The sequence below is a fragment of the Sinohyriopsis cumingii genome, chromosome 15 (genome assembly GCF_028554795.1).
Source record: "Sinohyriopsis cumingii isolate HCF-2022 chromosome 15, ASM2855479v2, whole genome shotgun sequence".
Taxonomy (NCBI): Eukaryota; Metazoa; Mollusca; class Bivalvia; order Unionida; family Unionidae; genus Sinohyriopsis; species Sinohyriopsis cumingii.
Genome location: NC_142975.1, coordinates 113,463,853 through 113,475,814, shown reverse-complemented (window position 1 = coordinate 113,475,814; position 11,962 = coordinate 113,463,853).

Below are 11,962 nucleotides of genomic sequence, written 5' to 3'. Positions count from 1 at the left end.
AGAATGCATTTTCTTTAACGTGTTCATTTTGCCTGTTTCTCCTCAGAAAACGCTGGAAACTCTTGACGTAACAATTTTCAGTTCCAAGGTCGCCTCTTATGAAAGTGGGTACTCCACCTAATTTTCCAACAAAATAACCACCTATGATTCTTGGGTTGCTGGAATTATGATGCACATAAAGCCATACAATATTTCTTGAATATCCGTCGATACATCCATTGATACAGAATCCGTACGGCTTCAACTTCTCGTACAAATCAATGTGCCAGATATAATTTGGTCCTTTGGCAAAATATTCCCGTCTATTGAGACGTCGTGCTCTTCTAGCCTGGCACCCATTAGGTTCCAACGTGGATAGAATGAGTCGCACGTCTTCTTTTCTCAGTTTTAAGCCATTAGCCACACATTTTGCGTGCATTCATCGATATCCATGTAATTGACCTGAACGATTGATTTCATTGGATATAAAGAATACGACATTTGCTACATCGCTGTAATCTTTATGCCTTGAAAGACCACTACATTTTAGTATGCGTCTTGGATGACGTTCACTGATGGTAATCCCATGTTGAACTGAAAGAACAGTGATGCTGTCTTTATAAAGAAGTCCTAGTTTGAAGTAGAACCTAATAAGCTCAATTCTGAATCCAGCATCCGCCACTGTAATGCAATAATCAAGTACACAATGTATACAGAGGGAACAAATTGTTAAGCCACTAGAAGTTTTGAGGGAACGAATTATTAACTTGATAAAACGAATGCTTATTTTGAGGGAACAAATCATTATATTGAGGGAACAAGATAATAACTTGTACGAACGAATTAGCAATTTGAGGGAACGAAATGTCAATCTGAGTGAACGAATTATCATCTTGAGGGAACGAAATATTAACTTGAGGGAACAAAATATCAATTTGAGGGAACGAATTTTTATTTTGAGGTAACGAAATATTTATTTGAGGGAACGAATTATTATTTTGAGGGAACGAAATACTAATTTGAGGGAACGAAATGCTAACTTGAGGGAACAAATTATTAATTTGAGGGAACGAATAATGACTTGAGGGAACAAAATAATAACTTCTGCAAACGAATTAGGAATATGAGGGAACGAATTATTATCTTGAGGGAACAAAATGCTAACTTGAGGGAACAAATTATTATTTTGAGGTAACGAAATATTAATTTGAGGGAACGAAATAATAACTTGTGCGAACGAATTAGGAATTTGTGGGAACGAAATGTTAATTTGAGGGAACGAATTATTAGTTTGGGGGAAAGAAATATTAATTTGAGGGAACGAAATAATATTTTTTTTTATCTCATGTCCTCTCTGGGGCTCCGTACTCCGTAATAACTCGATGTCCACACCTGAACAAATCTCGCTGACAAGCGTCTCTCTATTGCGCTGCAGACGAATCCAGTGTTTCTATTTATTGAATATTAATTTGAGGGAATAAGTTAACAACTTGAGGGAACGAAATAATAGTTTAAGGGAACGAATAATTATTTTGAGGGAACGAAATATTAATTTGACGAAACGAATTATTATTTTGAGAGAACGAAATGCTAACTTGAGGGAACAAATTATTATTTTGAGGGAAAGAAATATTAATTTGAGAGAACGAATTATTATTTTGAGGGAACAAAATGCTAACTTGAGGGAAGAAATTAATAATTTGAGGGAACGAATAATAACTTGAGGGAACAAAATAATAACTTGTGAGAACAAATTAGCAATTTGAGGGAACGAAATGTTAATTTGAGGGAACGAATTTTGCGGGAACAAAATAGTAACTTGAGGGAACGAAATATTAATTTGAGGGAACAAATTAATATTTTGAGGGAACGAAATGCTAACTTGAGGGAACAAAATATTAATTTGAGGGAATGAATACTAACTTGAGGGAACAAAATAATAACTTGTGCGAACGAAATAACAATTTGAGGGAACGAAATGCTAAATTGATGGAACAAATTATTATTTTGAGGTAACGAAATATTAATTTGAGGGAACGAAATAATAACTTGTGCGAACGAATTAGGAATTTGAGGGAACGAAATATTAATTTGAGGAACGAATTAATATTTCGAGGGAACGAAATGCTAACTTGAGGGAACAAATTATGAATGTGAGATAACGAATATTAACTTGAGGGAACAAAATAATAACTTGTGCGAACGAATTAGGAATTCGAGGGAATTAAATATTAATTCGAGGGAACGAAATCATATATTTTATATCGTGTTCTCTCTGGGGCTCCGTAGGTACGGGATCCAAAACGTACGAATTTTGCTAATTTTGTCTGCCGGGACAAAGTTACGCTCCCGTGCTACGTAATATGATTGGCTTTAAAGGTAATGTCACGAACCAGATGTTTGGGTATTATTTATTACCCTTTGAGTCAGTTATATTTCGCCGTTAACGTGTGTGCCGCATAGTTGGAATGTTTGAAAAATGAGTGTAACGTGTATTCGATGTTTGTGGACTTAAGATAATTCTTCTGTGGAACAGAATTCTTAAAGCTGAATCGAGTTAATGGTAAGTAGGAATATACTTTTGCAACACCCCACTGTTCTCAGATTAACGACGGAATATATCGTAGAGTCGATTATTGGCGAATCTCTCAGTAAAATAGAGCTCGTTGCATAGAAGAGTAACTTTGTTGGGGTTGTCTGTGAACAAAAAGTAAGGCTGCAAAAGAAAACGAGATTTATGCAGGAGATCTATATTGGCGGAGTCAAAACGGTGATAACAATGTATAATACAGTGATAATATTCAAACGCTATAGATCAAAAGCGATGCCGGCCTAACACGTTGCGAACACAGGGGCAATGGATATTTGTTGGTTGTTCACAACAGTTCGACAATGGCGGTACGTATACCGTCGTTGGCGTTAACAAATACACACATTGTGTGTTTGAGGCCAGTCTCTGTGAAACTTCCTTCAGACTATAGTATTCACGTGCACTATTTATGTTCAAGTCAGTTTCGTTAGCTTATTTTGTGCTGTTTGTTTTAGTCTTGAAACCTAATATGGATCCAGAGGTGTATTTTACTACTAAAACAAAAGTAGGACGCTGGTTTCCTTTTTGAGCTCTTAAAACATGTACACATTTTTTCTTTAATTTCACGGATACTCTTTCTTGTGCAGAAAGAGTAGGTACTTCTGTGTGTCCTTGGGAAATGAACTTAGCTCTCATTTGCCGTTAACGCCAACAAAACGACCCAAGAAATTTGCTTGTGTTGTCATGACACTTTGTAATACATATTTTAAGTAGTCCTGCACAATTTTCCCGAAAATAGGACTCTGTAAACTATTTGTTTGCTTTAATAACTGATTTATCACTCTAGATTGTACATTATTGTAACTTGTTATGTACATTCATCCTTCGAAGTACCACGCAACCAAACTAGACAAAATTCATTGTGACCTTTTAATTCTTCGGTGACCATGTACAACTTAGGTGGCGCTCACCAGATAATATGTACTTTTGAGAGAGTGACGTATGTAAGGTGAAGTAGTTCGCACTTAAAACATGCACAGTGGAGAGAATGTTTGCATACCTTTATGCTACATTAAGGTAATGTGGATGATATTTCTTTTGGATATTGTACTTTTAGAAATTTTACATGATTTAAGCACACTGCTAACTAAAATGACTGCTCCCTTGTGTTAAAAAATCAGTCTGAATTAGTCTAAAGTACACTATACATAGCAGCTATTAAAATAGGGAAAATGAATTTTGCCAGACTAGACAATACCAGCTTCTGAAAGTGCAATGAATGAATTACCAAATATATAAAATGTAAAAAAAGTTATCGGCTCTTTTTTTACACAATTTACCTCTGAAGTTCAGGAAGTGAAAATGACCAAGTAGAGCTAGCACTTTTTTGAAAGGTGCACATTTGAAGTAAGGCCAAGCTGTATACTCTATAACCCATAGTACACCCATCAATCATACACCAACATAAAGGGAATTAAAGGTTCTTTGCGTTATATCTAAGATATACAAGGTCTTTTCTAAATAGCCAGTATAACCAGTGAGGAAAGCCAGTGATATTCTTTTTCTTTAAAATCCTTAGCTATGCAAAATGCGAAACTGTATAGCGCCACCTTAAGTTCAGGGCAGTTTTGTGAACACTTTATTTGTTTTCTTTTATGTGTTTTAAAGTCATTAAATCTAGTACGCATATGGATCCTGAAGAGTAACATACCCCTAGCCAAAAAAGATCATCGTGGTTTCTTTTTCGCTCTTCCGTAAGATATACGCCTTTTATGTTGTTTTTCTTACATATTTTTCTTCAGTTTCACACACACCCTTGCTAGCATGGACGGGTATTTTGGTTTACCGTTAGGAAAGGCGATAAGCTCCCATTTTGCTTTTTGAACCGACAACAAACAAAAACTTGGTTATGCGGTCACCACACTGTGTATGTATGCATTTTACGTAGTGATTCACGATTTTGCCAAACTATCTAGGTCATTGTGGCCTACATGTTCTGCTTCAGTGACTGTTGCTGGTACAGTCATGAAACTTGATATGTAAATTTATCCTGATACGTGCCACACAACCTTCCAAAAGAAAGCTCATTTTTGACCTCTTAATTCTTCAGTGACCATGTGCACATTTTTCGTTTACTTCAGTTTCTCCAAACAAGATTATAAAAAAAACCCCAAAAAAAAAAAAATGTTGCATGAAGTCATGCACAAGCGTCTTGGGAAGTACAATAGTAGGAATAGGGGGCTGTTTACGAACAATAGGAAAATGCATTACAGAACCCCCTGGGGCTGTTTACGGACAAAGGGAATGGGGAATTTAATAACATAGGAATATATAGGGACAGTGGATTGGGCTTGTTTACGGACAATGGAAATTTATCATGGGAAATATTGGGCTTATTTACGGTCAAGGGAAAGTGGAGTCTGTATAGCGTCTGACGTCACGGTAACAATGTTGCAACCATGCGAGGTGACGTCACAGTATTGAGCAAAGGAGTGGGACATAGATTTATATTACACGTACAAAATACAATATACAACAAACACTTATACAACATAATAATTTAAAAAAAAATTGAGACAAGAAACCAAATCTTTTCGAAGCATATGAGTGGTCCTGAAATGGGCCTCTGGGTTTATGTTAACATTATTCCGTTAACATAGAGGTCATCGCATAGGTCTTCTTCTTTTCCTCAAACTTTGTGTGACTTCTGGTCCGTAAATCAGAACTCTCTCCAAGCAGCCTTGTTTCTCCACATAAATTCTTCTTTTCCAAATGCTGGTATCCGTGATCCTGATAATTGTCCATGACGATTTCACATACATGGATAAGTCCGTACGGAACAGCATTGACGAAACGAGGGTAGATGATTCTATGCTGGTCCACATCTTGTGACGAGAACATGTGAAGGGTTTGCAGTGAACTGCGTTTATTTATAGGGGAAGGGAAGATCGAAACAGATTGAGTTTATTCACCAATCCAAACACGCGTTACAAAATTCAGTCACAACACGGAGTCAGTCTTCCAATCCGAAGAGCAGTCTGTGACGTCACATTCCCTATATAGATGCGCTAGCGTCTGTGCGCAGTCAATCCATGCGACAGTTTTCAATCATGACGGAACCTAAGAAGACGATGTGTTGGGGTGCACCAGCTGTGGAGACGACATGTGATGGTACTACTCAAGTCAACACAAACCTACGTCCAGAAGAGGTTGATTTGAAATGGGATTTTGTTGATTTTCTTTCTTCTTCACAAGAATTTGTTCCGGTACCAGTGCCTTCGCCACCTTCTCCTTCTTTATCACACGTGGAAAATTTTAAACAGACACAGAAAGAAGAATTGGAGAATTTTTTATTGCAGCAAAAGGAAGCAGAACAAGCTTTTCTTCTTCAACAACAGCGAGAAGAAGAAGCAAGAAAGAAACGACAGGAAGAAGAAGCAGAGAAGAAACACTGTCTGAGAGAGAAGGAGGACAGTGAAAGTCAAACGGTAACGGTGCTCTTAGACATTTTAGCAGAGTTAAGGAGTCTGAAACAAATGTATCAGACTTCTTTATTAACACCGATGAGAAAAAGACATTCCCGAACTAAACAACCCAACCCTGTAACTACGTCTGACATACCACCACTAGTGATTTCTACCAAATCGTCATCGACAGGAGGCAGTCCAGAAGTAGGCCTTGACCGTGGCAAAGGCTTAAGGTAGTTAAAGCTGATTGCTTCCCGTTCCTAAGTTTGTTTTTAACAAAAAATACCCAAAGGTCCTTTTCAGGGCCACTCACTTCCCTCGAAAAGATATGGTATTTCACTTGCCAAAATCAATTAAAACTCAAAACCCCTTTTTAACCCATGATGTATGTGTGTGTGCGAGTGTAGATCCATATTCTAAAAATCAAAACCAAGATATACTTACGTTTTACGCCTTGTATATTCTGGTGGAAATTTTACAATTCAATTCACAGCACAACACTTTAAAAAGTTCATAGGTTTCTTCTGTGTATGTGTTCGCTCTCTCTGTTTGTTAAATTTCTTCACCTTCACATGTTTTCCCCCACTTCTTCCTCACTTTCTCCTCGTCTTCTTTTCTCCCCATGTTTCTCTTTCTGCACGGTGTCTGGGTTCTTCCTTTGGGGAGGGTACCTCTTCTTCTTCTCGTTCGGAACACCTCTCTTCTTGCTCCTGTTGTTTCTTAGGGCAATTTGAAGACCAATGTCCTTTTTCTTGACAATGATAACAGGTATCTTGACCTTTGTCTCTTCTAGCACCTGTTTTGGTTTCTTGACGGTCTGGACAATCTGAAGACCAATGCCCATTCTTCTTACAGATATAGCAAGTATCTTGACTTTTATCTCGAAAGGAAGATGAGTAGTCCGTCGGCTTGTCTGAAGAATATTTTGTTATGACACCTCGCAAAGCTCTCATCAAAAGTTCGATATGTGTAGGCTCTTCCATCGTTCTGCTCGGTTTGAGAGTGAAATGAATTTTGGAAGGGAAGACAAACACCCTTTATATATACGCTGGTTTGACATGGATATAAAGTGACCCATGGCGTTTAAAATGTAGCCATTTGACTTTTCGCAGTCAAGCTGAACCTATCGCATAAATTAGTGAAGAAAGGAGAAGAAAGTAAGAGGCAGAAACGTGATTTATCACCTCGTATAATGCTGATGTCTTGCCAGTGATTTTGAAGATGACATGAGTGAGCAAGAAACCAGACCCAGAGATTCTTCACCCAGTCAAAGTTCATCACCATTAGTAAACCCTGAAAATTACTATCACATTCGAGAGACGGAAAAGTGCTCCTCTAGAAAATTTAGAACGACGACTTACACCTACTCGGTGAAGTTTAAAGATTTCAAGTCTAACGTACCACTGGAGAAAGCAGAGGGCTTCATCACCGAGGTGTGGGATTCTTTGTTAACCAGTCTGAAACACCAATGTCAAGCCAAAGAAGACGATCGCTTGGGACTTTCCATTCATCACGACAGTTTGAAGTCCCCCGTTTGAATCGAGTTTAGCAGTCCAGCAGAATTCACACCTTCCAAAGTCATCGACAAGATTCAGCACGTACAGCAATCCAACGACAAGTTTCACATCACCGATGTAAAAGCCACACTGTTCATGATCCACGTGTCTCTTCCCCAAGGAGCAGGATGCAGAAAGGTGTTATTGATGGACGACCTTCGCAGCACCAAAAAGAGTCTCGTCCGAATTAACAACCCTCAAGACCAGACGTGTTTATCCCGTGCCATCGTGGTGGGATGAACATATGCCGACAAGAACGACACGTCAGAATGGAAAAGAGCCTGGCAAACAATTCAAAAATAGAATCGTGCCAAACATCGAAATGAAGCAGAACTCCTGTTACAGCATGCGGGGTTATCCAAAGACACACCCTGTGGCATTCTTGAAATGCAAAAATTGCAAGTTGTCCTAGCTCCACGCTACACCTTGAAAGTGCACCCTCAAGAAGTGCGCGGACCTTTGTTGTTTCGAGTCAAAGATTTCAAAGACGGAAAATACATTCACGTCTATCATCACGATGAACATTTCGATGCCATTATCAGTATTGCCCCATTCCTGGGATACAGTTATTACTGTGAGAAATGTGACTATGGCTATAACAATTGAGAGAATCACAAGCATTGTGGATCGAAATCGTCAGGATGTTTGGCCTCTCAACCCTGTCTGGACGAAGGACAACTACGAGTGCATTGCCCTGCGTGTCAGCGCACTTTTGTCAGTCCAACCTGTTACCAACAACATCTAAAGACGCAAGGTTCACAGCAGAAACGTGCTTGTCAACTCCTGAGATTGTGTCCTATTTGTGGACAAGGCATACGTACCAATAGTGCCAAGTTACATGTATGTTCAGGAAAGAAACGATGTCACATTTGTCACCAAATCGTGGACTTGGAACACCAATGCTACATACAAAAATACCAACCACATCAAAAGGAAGATGACCAGAAGAAAGGGAATTTCATCTGTTTCGATGTCGAATGCATGCAAGAGACCGGCATCCACATTCCTAATTTCTGTGTGGCTATGGAGCGTGCGAAAAGTGCATCCAAGAACCTATCTTTAGCCATTGCTCTCATTGCAGCAAGATTCCTGGAGGACGTGAAAAAATCTTTCGGGGACGGAACACGCTAGCCGATTTTACCCAATGGATCTTAGACCCCATTAACGAAACTTGGAACCAAGAGGACATCGAACGTTACGGAGATTGTCATCACCATGCCACAGTGATGGCTCACACTTTCTATGGATACGATGGACAGTTTCTTTTGAGATAATATGCGGTCATTATAAGCGATTCCCTAAGCGTTATCAAATCGATCCAAAATCACAATACACACTCTAGGGAACAATTCCTCGACAGAGCATGCCAATGAATCGACGATATCACCACATCACATCAATTTAGTCGAGCTCATGTGGATACCGTCGTACATTGGAATCTCTGGCAACGAAACAGTAGACAAAGTTGCACAAGCCAAACTAGATCAAAACTCTATCAAGCTTAACTATAGCTCTACAGAAGCATTAAGCTTCGCACAAACATATGAAGACCAGTAATGGCAACATTTTTGGAACTCCTCCACAAAAGGTAAAAAGCACCATGAAACCCAAAATACCTTTGATAGGAACATACAGCTACCTAAAGGTACCTATTTAGAACAGAAAATCATAAACAGGATAATAACTGGAAAAACTAAACTAGCAAGCAGTTTTGGAAGGTTTATAGGACCCAAACCATTAGCTGCTTTAACTGCCACACCACCGAAGATCTACACCACATAGTCAATATATGCCCAAAATATCAACCCGCTAGGAAAATATTTATCAAAAACCAAAAAGAGATTGGATCACCACACACATACCCAAAGTTACTTATGGGCTCTAATAAAAATAAACAATCAGCAATATAAAGATATAAATAAATTCATAGACTTAGCAGGACTTTGGAACAAAATATAATTACTATTCCAACAAAACCAAAAGACCCAGTAACTAGCTAAATAAATTTAGAAGCCCCCACATAAAAACCCATAACACATCATTCAATTTTATAACAATATTAATAAATAATTCACTTACGAAGCACCTATCAAAAACTAAGGAAACCGCAAAATGGGATGTCCTAGCTGTCCTTAACGAACTGAGTAATCAGCTAGGACTCCGGTCCTAGATATCCTTAACGAACCGTTTAATCGGCTAGGACTCTGGTCTGTTGCTAAAAAAAAAGTATAAATAACATTCAGTCTCTAAATACATTAATAAATAAATAACTTAAAGAGACAATATCTAAAAACATATAAATAACATAACGTAGGAAGCTCACCCTAAACACCTCGACTAGTAAAAGTCCATTTCATACCGAATTTAACCGAGTTGCTCCGTAATTATCCGAATAACCTCCCGAGTTACTTTATACTCCAGCCAATGAAACGCTGGTGGATACATGTACATAATAAAATGGCGCTCATTGTTGTTTAGAAATATTTCAGAAATAAAATGAACTAAATGATTGAAATTTATACGTAAATTATCCACAGACTTTCAAAAACCGATTTGATAAACTCATATGAAACGCATTTTATTATAGTGACGTTTCGGATGCACAGAAAGAGTTTGAACAACTTGCTCTTTGATTGCCAGGATTAAATTTGTTTACTTCGACACTGTTTCCTTACTTACATGTACACGTCCAGATGTAAACAGCTCAAAGCTACTCTCTCGTATGGGTTCGAAATCGGCCCTGGTTTCCAGAAAATAAGACAGGATGCTTCCAATATTAAATTTCGTCAATATCTGCGGCAGCATCGCTGTTGAATATGCATTTTTCAACTCGATAAACGATGTTGAAGTAGTTACAGAAGTTGATGCTGACGCTGAAGCGTTAGCCATATTTTGCCCACCACCTATTATAGTCAGCTGACCACCCGCCATGTGATCAAAATTCCGAGGAAATTACGAAGTTCACCGAAGTCTGCATGAAATGGGCTATACCATAATAACCTTGAAAATCTCTCTTCGTACATGATTTCTACTAACAACCTCTATAAACAGCATAGAACACCCCCCTCCTTTTTAGAACATTTTGAAGGGAAAAAAATAAAAATAAAAATAAAAATTAAAAAACATTAAAAGCGCAAGAAACACCAGGCAAATGCAACAAGAAACCAGCGATTTGAAGCAACCAGGACCGTTCCCGAGCTCTCTTTCCCACTAATGACAGCCATCCATTCAACTGTAAGGGACCTTTATGGAACCACAGATTGAGGCCAAACTATCAGGGTTCCTTGAACCCACAAAAGCCTGGGGGAGGTGGCACCATTCCCTTACCCAGGAACAACTAGCAGGCTGCGGTGCAGTCAGAAAAAAAGTGGCACATGCACAATTGTGCGCTCGCCACTATAATTAAACTCAACAACAACAACAACAATTTAAAGATTCAATGAGTTACTTGGCCATGCCTTTGCGCCGAATGCCTAAAACGTTTGGAATGACAGAAATGGCAAAGGTTATTTTCCTCACTTTTTCAATACCGAAGCCAATCAACACGCCGTTCTACCCCATTTGTCCGAGACTAACCACTACGACCCCGACAACATGCGTACCGAACAACGAGAAGCTTTCTACGCTTGGTACCAGGCTCACGCCTCGGACCCCTTCGACTTTCAGGAAGAAATGTTAAAGTATTGTCGTTCTGACGTGGACATTTTACGACGTTGCTGTGGAACATTTCGAGAACTGTTCATGGAACACGGATGGGTCGATCCATTGAAAGAAGCTTGCACCATTGCCAAAGCCTGTTCCTTAGTGTACCGCCAACGATTCATGCCCGGAAACACCCTGGCTGTCATCAGCCCTCAAACAACCATCTTTGTCAAACGTCAACACTCGGTCAAAGGCCTACGCTGGTTACATTACTTGTGCGACAAATAAGACAAACGGATTCAGCACGCCCGCAACGGAGGATGCGAAAGAACCATCAGAACGTATTCAGTAGTTGGCTGGGACTTAGAAAACCCCAAGGTCGTGTACGATTTAACGGTTGCTTATTTCACGGATGTCTCCTCTGCTACCTTGAACGTAACACTAAAAATCAGGTTTTACAACGAACCATGGAAGACTTGTACGAGACCACTTGTTCGAGGCGACTGAAGTTAAAACAGCAAGGATAGCAAGTGGTGGAAATGTGGGAACACGAGTACGATCACCATTTGAAAACCGATCCCGAGTTTAAACGCATCCTAGAAAGTTACAAGTTGTTGGATCCACTGGACCCGAGAGACAGTTTGTACGGAGGACGGACAAATGTCACCTCTTTGCTGTGTTCACCGTATCCGTACGTGTGCAAATATTGTCACTTTCCTGCAGGGCACCCGCAATTGCTGACGAAACACATTGACCAGGACAACATTCGACAATACGAAGGTTTGATC